At 47.8% G+C, this 14,814-nt stretch overlaps 1 protein-coding gene and 1 long non-coding RNA gene across 11 annotated transcripts in view; one reads left to right on the top strand and one right to left on the bottom strand.

The window, feature by feature from the left end:
• PALM2AKAP2 (PALM2 and AKAP2 fusion) overlaps positions 1–14,814 on the bottom strand; it is a 331,098-nt gene that overhangs the window by 36,619 nt on the left and 279,665 nt on the right. The gene's annotated exons all lie outside the window — the stretch shown is intronic.
• On the top strand, positions 1,453–6,881 carry LOC119873974. Its single transcript, XR_005367148.1, has 3 exons — positions 1,453–1,710; positions 3,763–5,507; positions 6,555–6,881. It is a non-coding gene; the product is annotated as an uncharacterized LOC119873974 (long non-coding RNA).

Here is a 14,814-nt window from a genome sequence, read left to right as displayed (position 1 = left end):
TTTCTTTTCTTTTTTACCATCATTAACTAGTGGTTCTTCTATCATTAGAATGAACTCAAAAGACATGTCAAAGACGCTTCTACTGCCTTTTAAAAATATCAACTAGACTTTTTTTTTTTTTTGTAAGGCAATTGCCAGGGACTTCTGTGTCATTAAAAATTACAGAAAATTTGAATGCCTGAAATGTCCTGGCTGCCATTCAGTTTCAAATGAACCTAGGTCAAAATTAGCCCTCTCCATGGAAAGCCATTACTGGAATAAACAGACCAACAAAAAAAGATACAAGGCACTGCCACCGTGAGAGTCCGATTATCTGTGACCCTCCCACCCTGGCTTCATTTGGCCAATGATTGACTGCTAACATTCTTTATGGGAATAAGTAGAGCTTTTCTTTCTTTCTTTTTTTTCTTTTTTGATTTTATTTATTTATTCATGAGAGAAACAGAGAGAGAGAGGCAGAGACACAGGCAGAGGGAGAAGCAGGCTCTGTGCAGGGAGCCTGACATGGGACTCGATCCCGGGTCTCCAGGATCATGCTCTGGGCTGAAGGTGGTGCTAAACTGCTGAGCCACCCGGGCTGCCCAAGTAGAACTTTTCTTATATCCTTTTTGGTTTGGGGTAAAAAAAAGGTAGGAAAATGGTAGGAAGCTTGAAACTGAAAATATGGTTGAAAATCACTGCCCTATGAAACATGAAATACTTTAGTTGATATAAGAGGACAGAGGGCAAAGTAACAGTAAAAGAAGCTAAAAAGGCAAAGAATTCATTCTATACTTTATTAGTCAATCCATTCATTAAACATGCAGGAGGCTTATTTTGTAGGGTGATAATGAGATTAGCAGCAACCATAAGCTCCATGAGACAACACTTTTTTCTTAACAAAAGCTTCCTAGGAAGCCTTAAGTCTATTTTGGATCGTATTTAGTTGGGAGGAGGGAAAAACTTGCCTCTAGTGATCAGCTGCTAATCACAGAGACAGAAGGTCCGGAGCCCACCCCCACAGCATGGCTCAAGAGCACCTCCTCTCTTTCTCCTTGGTACTTCTCAAGTGTTGGACGATGGACAAACAGATGCCCTGCCAGCCTTTTTTCTCTTATAGAACTTAATTATACCAAGGCATATTTTCTGAAGTAGCAAGTTTTCCAATTCAAAATTTTAAAAGTCTGAGAATAGCATCTGACAATATGTTTTTGCTGTGTCCAAAAAAACTACCATGAGCTTTGAGTCAGACAATGATGAGTCTCGTTCCTTGATTGTCTTCTATGACGTGTCAAACTGAGATCTTAAAAATGCTAATTACTGGTAAAAGTCAAGAGTCTGGAGTTCCTGTGTAATTTGAGAAGATTCTGTTCCAATGCATTTGTTTTAAAAAAAAAATTGAAAGACACTGGAGGGTGTAAACAGGAAGCTGGTTCTCTCTCCTTCCTGTTAGTTACAAGGGGGCTCCTCCCACTTCTTTCCACAAATGCGGAGTATTTTTCTTGACACTCAGTTCTACCTACTTCAGGGAGCAGCAGCTCTACATCCTAATCAGGATAGAAGTGATTCGAGAGATTATGCTGCATTACTGATTCACAATCACGCATCAGAGGTCCTGGGTTCTTGTAAAGTTAGGCAACAATTATAACAAAAGAGCAAATTCCTGAATTCTCTTCTCAATAGGATGAATTTACCTTCCTGCAAGATGGCCTGATGCAATCAAAGCCCCCAGTAAGTACACCAGGTAAATGGAAGTGGACTGGAAATTCCAAAGCACAGATTTGGCAGGAATCTGGGCTTGGTGTCATTAAATGATGTGTTGCTTAAACCAACAAATGCTTATTGTTCCCTTTGAAGATTAGAAAGACTAGAATTTTCTCCATGCTTGATAAGATGAACCCGATTCCAGATTCAGATAAACTACACATTCATTAAATGAACCGGAAAGTCCTTTCTGAAATAAACTGTGCCCCAAATGAAAAAAAAAAAAAAAAAAAAAGATATAAATGAACCATCAGAGGCGCCTGACTGGTTCAGTATGTAGAACATATATGACTCTTGATTTGGGGGCGTGGGGTTGTGAGTTCAAGCCCCACATTGGGCATAGAGCTTACTTAAAAAAAAAGAAAGAAAGAAAGAAAGAAAGAAAAGAAAAGAAAAGAAGAGAAAAGAAAAGAAAAGAAAAGAAAGCAAAAGAAAGAAAGAAAAACCACCAAACTGGATTTTGAAAGGGTGCTAAGAGACCCATGGGAGATCCCTAGATTTCCCCCTGCTGACCCTCCAGGTGGAGCCCTAACAGCATGACACATATCACCTGCCAGACTACGGCTTCCCAGAATAGCTAATAGCTGGTCAGGATATCTACTATTTACTTTAAGATGTGTGGACAGAGACAATGTAATACAGCTTAAATTATATCCAGGGGCAGACGGCCATCCGGACTGGGGATATATATCCCAAGACTGGTCAACCAGGATCTAATCAGAAATTCCAGGCCCCCTAGGTGGTTCCTTCCTGGGTAGTTTAGCTCTCTTTTACTCCCATGGCCCCCTGAGGCTTTGCTAATTGGCATAATGAAGGTGAGAAATGGGTTTTCATCAGTGAAATTAGTGGCTTGTCAATTAGCATAATAAATGTTAGAAATCGGTGAAATTGGTGGTGTTCAAATGTGCAGATTAGAGATGTTCTCCGAGCTTTCCTGAATAGGATTTACTCCTGAATAGGATTTACGGACAGAGAGAGCACCATGGCTTATATACCCTTAGGGCTGGTCTTGGAGACCGAAAACCAAATCCAAACCGCCCTTTCCCCAGTCTTGGGTTCAGAGGACTTTGGTTGTTTAACAACTACTCTACAGTAAGGGAATCCTGTCCTTGTAAAACCGCCTCATCTATCTTCATGCAAGGTGGGGTTGGAGCATCTAGAATCTTCCAGAGCTGAGATTTCTTTGAGGTTGCAGGCAGTAGGTTTTATGCCTACTTCTACAAATGTTCATTTAATAAATATCTGTATGAGTGCCAGCAGTCCAACACCTGCTTTAATTATAACCTAGTAGCCGGGCTGTGTCTCAAGCTGCCACTACTTACCAAAATGTACTTAAAAGTCATGCAAAGCAAGTTAGTCTGGGTTAATTCACAACCTGGGGGCCTGTGTTTCCAGTGAAAGTTCTGCAGACCCTGTGCAAGACCATCACGGGACTCTTCTTGGAAGAATATAACTCCTTTGTAAGCTGGACTCATGACAAGATCTCTCAAATCTGTTTTGGGAATTAGATTAATGTGTTTAAAAGTACTATGCAGGGGCGCCTGGCTGGCTTAGTCGCTTAAGCATCTGACTCTTGATTTTGGCTCAGGTCATGGTCTCAGGGTTAGGAGATCCAGCCTAGGCCGGGCTCCTCACTCAGCAGGGAGGCTGCCTGAGAGTCTCTCTTTCTTTCACCCTCTGCCCCTCCCCATCCTGCCATGTGCATGTGCTCTCTCTCTCTCTCAAATAAAATAAGTCTTAAAAAAAAAAAAAGAAAGAAAGAAAGAAAGAAAAAGGCGCTATGTAAACTGCAAAGTGTTTAATGCAAATGTTCCTTATCATTAAGCAATTTTCCCCTGACATGTTAAATTCTCTCTGCGAACTGGCTTTCTTGGGGGCAGGGGCGGGGGGGTGATGGGGTGATGGTGACACTTTGATTTTTGAAAAGAAAACAGGACGCATTTAGAGGCGAAAGGCCCAGGCAAAGCTAAAAGTCAGACCTAAGGCACCTCTAACCTCCCTAATCTTTTCCTACTCCAGATCCTCAAACATTAAGTTTAGCTGAAGCCGAGAACAATTAGAAGATGCATTTGCTGCTGCAAGAAACAGAGTAATTGCATAAAGTCATTGCCTCCTGCCTTTAAAAGTCAAAATCTGAAGATGCGATGGAATGGACAGTCAAGAGCCACCCAGATGGGGGGCTCCCGCCACATCTGGAGCAGAGGTGAACTCAGCAGTCTGAACGGAACGTGGACCGTAGCCTGTACTCTACGAGCCATGCAGATGTGCGAGTGAACGAGGCAGCTTAAGGAGCCTGTCCTGTGGGCACACGATTGAGTGTCACACCCCCTTTTACTATGGACACACTGTTCACGGGGCATGCACATACACGTTCTCAGCTGATAACCTGTAGCAGGGCCCCCTGGCAAGCAGAAAGGCAGAGTTGTCTACTTTTGTCTTAAAAACTTTAGAATATCAAATTTAGAGAAACTGAAAGATTTTTCCCAAGATCACCTGGCTAGGAAGTGGCACAGCCAGGATTTGAAAGCTGGTTCTTCAAATTCTCTCCCAATACCTCAAAAAGTGTCCTCAGTGACAGCAGGCTTCCAAAACGTCTAGGGGTACGTTAAGAAGGGCGGATAGCTTTAAAGAGTATTTACTTGGCTCTCGGGTGGACATTTTGCACCCCTGCGTCTCTAGAAGTGATGGGAGACTCACAATTTGGCTTCCGAGGCCAGAGACCCCTCTCCCCCCTTTATTCAGAACTGAACAGAGACAGACTTCCTGGAGACTGAGTTCAGTTTCCTACCTTCTGCTCTACCTGCAGGGCCCTCCAGTTAGAAACGAGGGTGCTGACTTCCTGCTCCATCTGGGAATTTTACCTTTCGAGCTGGCCTCTGAAGAGAGTCCTCTATGCTTCCTCGAGCAATAACCCAGGGGCAAAAATATTAAGATCCCACACCGCAGGCTTTGCAACGGACCCCACACCTACAGGCTGCGACTCCTTCCCAACACCACAGAGTCCACAGCACATGTGAGATTCTGGAAGACTGTTGTTAATGTGCACAGAAAACAGATCGGGGTCCTGACACCTGCCCAGCTGGGGTGACGGACGGCAGCGTGTTCTCTCTTCCCAGGGCACCTGGACCTGCAGCTGGGAGCATCGTGAGCACAAAGAACTTGCAGGAGGTACATTTTCCTTGGCCGACCTGGCTGGGCCCCGAGGGACACCAGGAAGGTATCCTTTGCTACAAGGGCAAGAAGCCGAAGCTTCTACTCATTTGAAATGCTGGTTGTGTTCAAAGCTTCCCCGCCCACCTTGCCACCACCCTCAGGCTGCTACCTCCGGGCTCCTACCCTACATGCACACAGTGACCCAGATCACTCACACATCAGGCGCTGGCTGCACAACCAGCTTTCTACTCTGAATAACCCAGATTACTTCCTACTAAGGCCATGATATTTAAATTAGAAACACGCTTCCCCAGATAATAGGTGACCTGATCCTTTAATCCAGTTATTTTTAAGTTCCACCAAAAATACAAACTCATTCTTGGCCTAGGTACAGAGGCGTGGCTATAAAATAAGACTTCCGCATAGCTGTGCAACCAGAGAGCATCTCCGGTCTCCCTTCTTATCCTCTCTCTCTTTCCTAAGTCAAGTTTTGAGTACCCAGGACACAACTGTTATCACGGCAGAGAACTGGTTCTGTGGTCCATGTCGTGGAACCATCTAGAAGGTTTCTTATGGGACTCAACTTCCTGGCTGTAGTTTCTGGCACAAAGGTAAATGGAAAGAGGGGATGCCTCCCAGCTAATGGAACCTGCCAAGACACCTGCAAGATGCCCACATGGGTCTCCTGATCTTGATTAGACTTGAAGGGACCAGGGTAGAGCTACCAGCTGGAGATCTGGGACAGAGGGACTCCCCAGGTTGAGGGAACTCCAGGAGTGTGGGAGGGGAGCCCAGGGGTTGAGGGAGGTCAAAGTGCATTCCTGCAAGGATAAGCATGCCTGAGGATAAGCATGCCAGAGAACCTGCAGAGTGGCAAGCCTTGGGCCAAGGCCATGGGGGGGGAGGGGGGCGGGGAGCACTGAGCTCTGCAGCAAGGAGTGTACAGCCTTGGAGGCAGGGAGTTCCAGGTCACATCAAGAGAGCAAAAAGCACAAGGCAGAGGAAGTGCTAAGTGGGAAGAAAACCACAGCCCTGTTCAACAGCACAAACTGGGCTGGCTAGAAAGTTTATGGAGAAAGCTGAGAGCACCCAAGTTCCTCAGCAGCTGGCCTGCAGCCCTCCGGCCCTCCCTGCTGACGAAGGCAGGCCGGGGGCAGGCCAGAGAAAGGACGGGGACTGGGAGCGGGCCCCTTCCACCCACCGCGTGGGGGAACAGAGAATGGGGATGACTGAGAGTGCCTGGCTTCCTGCCTTGGTTGGGCGCAGGCCTCTGGGCCCGGAAGCGGAGGGGAGAGGCTATCACCAGGGCCACATTCCAGGCCGAGGCAGCCTTTCCTCTTCCGCCCCCTCGCAGGGCTTCTTCAGGCCTGGAGGACCAGGGGCCTGTGTGGACTGTGGGAAGCCAGAAGCCTCATCAGTCCCCAAGAAGGACCCCCTCCTGGTTGATGGAACCATGCCAGACTCAAAGCCCCTAAGCACTCCTAGGCAGTTGCAAGCTAAATTTAGAGCAGGATGGGGGTGGGGGGGTGCTCAGGGTTAAGGCTACGACCCCTGATAAAGGGAGCTAACACCAACAATGGCTCTCGGACCTCCTGCCATCCAGCCTTACAGCCAAATATGACTGGGACAGCTCTACAAAGACGTCCCTGTTCCCGCAGGCCCAGCCTTTCTTTCTGAGGACGTCTATGGCATCGCCATCCTGCTCTTCTCTCTGGCTTATGGTACAGAGACAGGCTTGAAGGTGGGATGAAAATACTTCGGAAACTTCCTTTGCTGGGAACAAACTATGTCTTGGCTCACACTTCTGTGGAAGGCAAGTGGTCAATTTATAGCATAAAGGAGTCTCCCCAAGACCACAGCCTGCCCTATTAATAGCATCCCCTTCACCCAGCTGCAAAGTCCCCGACTCGGATGTTGGGCTGCACATCTGGAAGATGTCAAGGTGTCGTATGATTAACACGTTTATAGCTCGGGCTCTCCATGAAAGCAGCAGACGATGGGGGGGGGGGGGCGGGGGGAGTCGAGGGAGGAAGGAAGCTGTTGCCTTTTCTATAGCAACTGGTGAAAGGCTCTCTCGGCTGCTCGGAGATCCACACCCCCCGGGAGGGCTCCGAGTGGCAGGGAGGCCTCAAGATTGCCCCTGAGATGCTTCCTTTCTGCCCCAAGGAGGTCAAGCGTCACCTCCTCCTCAACAAACAGCGTGCTCTGTCAAGGAGACCTCAGATGCTCCTCTCCCCAGAGGCCCCCCTTTGCACCGCCAGGCAGTGCCCCCCTCCAGAATAAACCGAGATCAAGGCCACAGAGCGAACGCTGGCTCCGGCCACCAGAACTTTCTAGGGTAACTAATTCTGCCGAAAGTAAAAGCAAGGCTAGCTTCAGTTCTTTGCAACTCAGCTGTGTCCCTCTTGCTTTTAAAATAGTTTGGGATCTTGGGTTCTTGCCTGGCCAACCGCTCATGGCAGAGAAGGTCCAGCGGAGACACCCCCCCCTCCCCGGGAGGACCCGGCACAAATCCACCGTGAGGAGCCCGTGAGCCAGGAGGGAATGAGGCAACGGTGCCAGATGCTTCGGAGATGAACCCCTTGTCCGCAGAGGATGCTGTGGCCCGTGATCCGAGCTGGGGGCTCCTCTGGCCGCCGCCACACCCCCCGCTGGCTCCCGGTGGGGACAGGCCCCAAGCCGCTGCTGTGCCTGGGGGGCCCACCGTGCAGCCCCGCAGGTCACTCAATAACTAGCAAACCCGTCAGCAGGGGCGCTGGCTGTCGGCCGTCTGTCCTGGCAAGGACACAAGGACACACGCGCTCGCCACCGTCCGTGAGCATCACCTGCCCCCCGCCCCCGGCCCTGGGAATCTACAGGCGCCCCCGGCAGTGCTGCTCCCTCTCTGGCCTCTAAGTGGGAAGCGGGTGCTGGGACCCGGTTTCAAAGAGAAGCAAGTGGCTAGTGAGCTCGGCTGCCCCCTCTCCCTCCAGCAGGAAAGGACTGGAGGCCTGGGAGGGGGGACCCCCTGTAGTCCTCACTGCCAGCCCCCCACACACACCCCTCCACTCCACCCAGACTGGCCTCAGATGGGAGGCCCACTCCTTTCAGCTTAGAAGGAAAAGAACATTCAGAGAGGTCAGCAGCCGCGGCTTACCCTGCCCACAGGGTGTGGGTCTCCAAGGTCCCCAGCATCGCGTCTCTTTCCAGGCAGATTCCTGAGCACTGGCTCAAGTTGGACAAATTCCTTCCAGCCTCCCGACGGAACACTGTGATGTCACAGCCGCCCCTCCCTCGCTCCCTAAAAGGCCATGCACACAAAGAAGGACTTTAACCTCCTTCGGGAGGCCCGGCCCCTCCCTGGAGGCCCGGCCTGGAGGGCAGGCGTCTGTCCCCCTGTCTGTCCCCCTCAGTGCGCGGACAGACCAGTTTCCACTGCCTTCTTCGTGGAAAGGCCCAGAGGAGCCCCGGGCAAGCAGGGAATGAATGTCCTGGTGAAGCCGAGGTAGCAAAAAAAAAAAAAAAAAAAAATCAGAAAGATCCTGAAGAGCCAGTAAAATGGGCGAGATACAGACGTGCATCTATAATAGACAGACGTGAGTGTGTGTCTATGAAAGTCATAAATGCTCACTGTGGACCATTTGGAAAATAAACATTATTCGTCTTCCTTCCACACAGAGGAAATCGGTTACTCTTTCATTGCATTCCACGTAGTCTCCTTTTTGGAAATATGTATTTAATACGGTGGAGACCACGCAGTACATGCAAGTTTTGTAGCCAACATTTTTTAACTTCATATTACCTCGCCATCACTTTTTTTTATATCCTGCAACGGTCTTTGGGAGATATATTTTAAAGGGTTGCTTATATGCTGTCTCGTGCTGAAGTGGGACAGAGGAACATGAAGTCTGGGATGAGTGCTGTAACTTCAGGGAATGTCTGGGCATGGGGGGGGTGGGGGCACAAGGAGTGGCTCCACTTTCTCCGAGCTCACCAGGGTCTTCCGCCACCAAGCAACAGCAACAACCAAAAAATAGATCCCTAGGTGCCTTGGGCAGACACGAGTGTCACAGACATCCCCCACTCTGTGCCACAGACTCAGCCCCCCAGCACTACACACCAAGGCCGACTAGTGTTGACGTGGGTTCCCCTGCCCAGGTAGGTATTCAGAGTAGCCCCCAACACTGCCCCCAGGTTCCACCCCCCTGGCCCCCAACTTTGGGTTGACCTAGAAAAAAACTGGATGAACTCAAGGTCTGGCTGACTAGAAAGTCAGAATTCAGGTCCCTGCAAGGTCATGAAGTCATTGTGGAGAAGAGAGAGAGAATGGATATTTGCAGTGCACAGGGAGAGGAGGGCAAGTGCCAAGCATGGTCCTGCACAGCCAGGAGTTCAGGGTCAGTTTGGGAAGCAGTTCCTCCTGGCGAAGCAGGTGAGCAGCCCAACGTTGGCGGCAGGACTGCCCGTGGTCTGCGGGTTGGCCAGAAAAGCAGACCTCCTGGGACCCTCCCAAGCATACAAGGAAAGAGTCATCAGAGTAGATGGAGCCCAGGCAGGCCTGTTTTTTTGAAAAGGAATCTAAAGGTATTTCCTTGACAACTATTTCCAACATCTGAATGACATTTTTAATATGCCGAAATTTATTTAGAAATATATCTAGGAGTTTCTCAAGGGCTAACTTGGTGATACCAAGTCAATAGGGAGTGCCATGGAAACTGAATTTATGTACCCTTTGGAATAATTGGAATGTTCTGTAGTATAGCCAGAGGCATTTCAAGATGCTACTTAACAGTCTAAAGTGACAAGAGGTGGGGAAATCACACACCCAAGGTGGCACTACTCTGCTCGAGAGTGACAAACCAGGAGAAGGTCTTCCACGAAGAGATGTTTTCAAGCCAAGAGGCAAAAGTGGTACCTAGGACTTTCTACATAATCATGTCGGCCCCTCTGCTTTTGTAAGGGGTTTGTAGAAAATAAGAAAAATTGTTTTAAATCTTCCCTCTTCACAAAAGAGAAAACAATATGTACTCTGAAAGTACTAGTATCTAGGGGCATCTGGCTGGCTCCATCGGTGGAACATGCGATTTTGATCTTGAGGTTGCGAGTTTGAGCTCCATGTTGGGTGTAGAGGTTAGCAAAAACATAAATAAACTAAAAAATAAATAAATAAACTAAAAAAAAATACTATTATCTAAGTAGTAGGCTTGTTTCTTTCTTTCTTTTTCAAGATTTTATTTTTAAGTAATCTCAACACCCAACATAGGGTTCTAACGTGCAACTCTGAAATCAAGAGTCTCATGCTCTACCAACTGAGCCAGCCAGGTGCCCCATAAGTCGTAGACATGCTTCTGAGTGGAGTCTGAGATGCTCCGGTTCACTACACACATGCACATATGTGCACAAGCACACATACACACACACACACGCTCACTGTTACGAATTGAAACCTAACTTCCTATGTGTAAGTCTGAACACACAGTACCTCAAAATGTGACCTTATCTGGAAATAGGGTCTCACAGAGGTAATCAAGTTATGTGCTCATTAGGGTGGGCCCTAATCCAAGATGACTGGTGCCCGTATAAAAAGAGACTTAGATGCAGAGAAACACCTAGAAGACAGACAATGTGAAGATACAGGAGGGAAGGCAGGATCTATAAGCCAAGTAGAAGGGCTTGGAATGATCCTTCCCTCGAGGCCTCAGAAGGAACCAGGGCTGGTAGCTGGTTTTTGCACGTTCAGTCTCTAGGAGCGTGAGACAGTACATTTCTGTGGTTCAAGCTGCCCAGTTTCTGGTACTTTGTTATGACAACTCTAGGAAATACACACACATACACACACACACACGCACCTGTGTATGTGCACTTAGGTGCTCACATTTGTGCACACACATATGTGCATATGTACACTTATGCATGTGCGCGCACACACAGTCCTCCCCCTGGCTGCAAAAATAGGATAGAGTTTAGGAAACCTGCTAACCTCGGAGGCAGAGGGCGAAGTTAAACTAGCAAGGTAGGTGACAAAAGCATAAACCGAGCAGTTCTGCATTTATTTGACGGCAGTGGCTCTCCTGTGAGGAATGAACGGAGCTGAATTCGGGGCACACGCCTCACTGCTGCTCACCCCTCCCCTCCAGCACAGGCCCAGGGTTTGGGGTGGTTTTCCTAAATTTACAAAAATAAATTGGACTGCCAGTTTTAATTCTACCAGGCCGAAACCTGATCTTCTGTTCAGTCTCTGAGGGTGTCTGGCACCGGGGGAAACGATACCATTTTGAAACTTGGTCCTGGTTGGCTGGGACTGGAGGCAATCGACGCCCTGAAGCCCATCAGTCAGTAAGTATCTATTGCACACCTGCTCGGGCCCAGTCTGTGTCACACACCCTTACTTCTATATCTCCTCTCTTCCTCCACCAACAGCAAGGTGGAGCTTCTCACCCATTCCACAGAGGGACAGGCCCCAGCCTATGGACCCCTCCTTAGGGTCACACAGCTGGTCAAGAACAGAGCTCTGGCTAGAATCCACGGATCCCACCCACGGGGTAAGGCTCTGCCCTGGAAGCCACAGCGGGCAGTTCAGGAGGGAACCCAAGAAGTAGGCACAGGATCAAAAAGGGGCAGCAAATGCAAATCAGAAACGGGGGTCCCTGAAACCATACACCTGCTGCTATGTGACTTTGGGAAGCCCATTATTTCTTTTCTGGGTCTCACTTTTCTGGTCTGAGAAATGCGACACCTAAACCAGGTGAACCCTCAAAACTCACTTCCCTTCTGCTCCTAATCCCTGTGGTTCTGTGATGCCAGAGTGAACCTTGGGCCAAAGTGGGTAGTCCTGAACCTGCTAATGATGAGGGCAGAGCCAAGGGGAAGCAAGCCAGCAAATGGGAGCGGGAGCAGCAGCCTCAGCCTTTGAAACTGCTTGATACTCGTGCCAGGAGAGGTTATGAGGATTCCCGGACAGGACAGAACTCTGCTGTCTTAGACACTCCCCTTGTCAGAACTTCACCTCCTTAGGCGAAGGAATTTATGCTGCTAAATGTAGCCATCCCGTGCATATGCCTCAGCGTGCTAGAATGCCCCAAAGTAGATTTGTTGAGGTCAGGAGGAATGAGATGGAAGTAGGCAACGTGGAGAGAGGCTGGCTTTAGAAATGGTTGAGACCCAAGCCTGCTGCATGGCCTTGCAAAGCTGGGAGGAAGGGAGAGGTCAGCGCTGGCAACGCTCCCTCTACACGCTTCCCAGGACGGAAGGGAGCTGGAGGCTTGCGGCTTTTCAAGCAGCTCCAAGGTCCAATGCAAGGCATGCACCGAAGGAAGCCTGCGTCTCGGCACCTCCAGATGTCCGTTGTCAATGGCCCGGCTGCCTTTTCCCCCACTGCCATTCACATAGGTCCTCCTCCGAGGCTCAGCTCCCAACGGCTCCAAGCCCCAGCATGGAGCCAGTCTTTCAAGCAATTTGCACTTATATGTGAATTTGATGGGAATGCTGACAATTCAAAATTTACCCAGAGGAACCTCTAACTGGGGCTAAGTGTGGGAAACGAAGACATACCAAGTCCTTAATTTATTGGGGGAAAATTGATGAGAAGAAAACAGAACAGCGACTTTGCTTAGAAAGGCTGTCGGAGGGGCGTCCGGGTGGCTCAGTCAGTTAAGCCTCCAGCTCTGGGTTCTGGCTCAGGTCATGATCTCAGGGTTATGGGATCGAGCCCTGCGGCAGGCCCCACACTCGGTATGGAATCTGTTGGAGAGTCTTTCCTCTCCCTCTGCTCCTCCCCCTGCTTGTGCTCTCTCTTTCACACACACATACACAAAATCTTTTTCAAAAGAAAGGCCTTAAGAAGTTCAGTCATCAGTACTGCCCTGGTGCTCAGGGCACTAAAAGCTACAGAGCAGGAAACTGGCACCAACACACACGGATGAATGGACTGCCCAGCTATGTCATGCACCATGATCTTATTTATTCCTATAAGAAACATTATTCTACAGAAAGAGAAATAGTGCACCAACCTCCAAGCCCTTCCCCTTCCCACTGCACCCTGCACTCTCCCAGTGTAGCCTCTGATGGCCTCTGATACTGCTCAGAGGCAGGCTTTAGGAGGGAGGAGAATCCAGAATCCTAATGATATATGCTATACTTCATCCCAGAACCCGAGGAAGCTAGTGGTGACCCTGTAAGGGAAAGGGGCTGAAAAAGCCTAGCAGCCCCATGCAGTGCCTCAATGCCTGACATGCACCGCATTTCTGCCCAGAATCTCTGGAGAGTCTCTCTCTCCACCAAGGATCTTAGACTCAAAAGGTCCCTCTGCTCACTCTCTCAGACACTGAACTCTTATCTTCCACGGGAATATCGGTGACATCATGGTGTGTCGTGGAGGGCAAAGCTTTAGGAGAAATGCATTGCACTCTGGCAACAATAAAAAGCTTCAGAGAGTGAAAACGTATGGTGATAATCAGCATCTGAAAATTGCAATTTGCCTAACCAGTGAATGCTACGCAACCTTTTGAAAGGATATTCATCATAATCGTATGGCAACCTGACATGATGCTGGGTTAATATACACATGCACAGAAAGAGTACAGAGTTCTGGGTAGGCACAGGCTTTGGTGTCCAACAGATCAGGCTCCTTCCTCGCTGTAAAATGACTACAATACTCCTCCTTCCTTAGGGAATTGATAGGACACACAAGTGCCCAGGACGGGGCGTGTCCTGCAGTAGTAAAAGGACTCAACAAATGGTGGCTACAACAGAAATAAACTGAGAAAACAGTTGCAACTTGTGCCACAAAGGGTTAATATCCACAAAGGGTTAATATCCACAATTTGTAAAGAACTTGCAAAAATCAGTAAGAAAACCCAAACACAAAAATGGGCAAAAGTTGATACACAGAAAAAAATATAAAAATAATTCTTAGACAAACAAGACAAAACTCCACTCATATTAAAGAAAAGCAAAATCGATTCGTGAGATGTTTCCTACCAGTAATGTCAATCTTCATTAGGGAGGAAACAGGCACACTCATCCAGCTCCATGGTGGATGGCAATTTAGCACATGGACCCAACTTCAAATTGTACAATATCTTTGACCCAAATAATTCTACTTCCGAATTTACACTCGGCTATACAGGCACACGTGTAAAACGGCCTCTATCCCAGGATCTCTAAAGCCACATTGCTTGCAATAATAAAAGACTACGAATACCTGAAGTTACTAGGGGACTGGAATATTCATAAAATGATTATTATGCAACCTTTAAGAGAATATAGTACAGCTCCCAGCTCTATGAGAATTGATACAGGACAATCTCCAAGACATATTAAGTGCCAAGTGGTACAGGACAGTGTATGTAGCATTCTAGCTTTGTTGTTAACCAAAAACAAATGTGAATATATGTTTTATATGTATAATTTTTATTTGGTATGTGTATGTATGTATTATATTTTTTATATGTTTATATATTTTTATATGATTATTCCTGGAAAGATACATAAAAACCCAGTAACAATGGTTTTCTCTGGAATAGGAGGGACTGGACATCAAGAGTGGTAAACCTCTTTTCGTTGTGTCCTTTTCTACACCCTGTGAATTTCTAACCATGTACATATGTTAACTTGTGAAAAAGAGAATTAAGTATGTGAAAATATAAATAGTGAGACAAAGAGGCACAAATTAAAAGGAAGCATGGGGCCCATGGTGGGAGATTAGGCACCCGGAGGAGATTAAATCCCCGTCTAAAAGCCAAGGATATCATTTGTATACATATTGTTTGGAAGAATCACATCAGCATATTAACCAGGGTAAACTCTGGAAAAGGGAAGAAACCCATCATTGCAGGGAAAATGAAAAGCTAAAGTGGAACCTATAATTTTTATTTTATAAAGGTTTTACATTTGTTGAGCAATATTACCTTTCCAAGTAGAAAAGTAATGATTACTGAG

The sequence above is a fragment of the Canis lupus genome, chromosome 11 (genome assembly GCF_011100685.1).
Source record: "Canis lupus familiaris isolate Mischka breed German Shepherd chromosome 11, alternate assembly UU_Cfam_GSD_1.0, whole genome shotgun sequence".
Taxonomy (NCBI): domain Eukaryota; kingdom Metazoa; phylum Chordata; class Mammalia; order Carnivora; family Canidae; genus Canis; species Canis lupus.
Note: the sequence above shows the minus strand (reverse complement) of the source record. Positions and strands in the feature narration are given on the sequence as shown.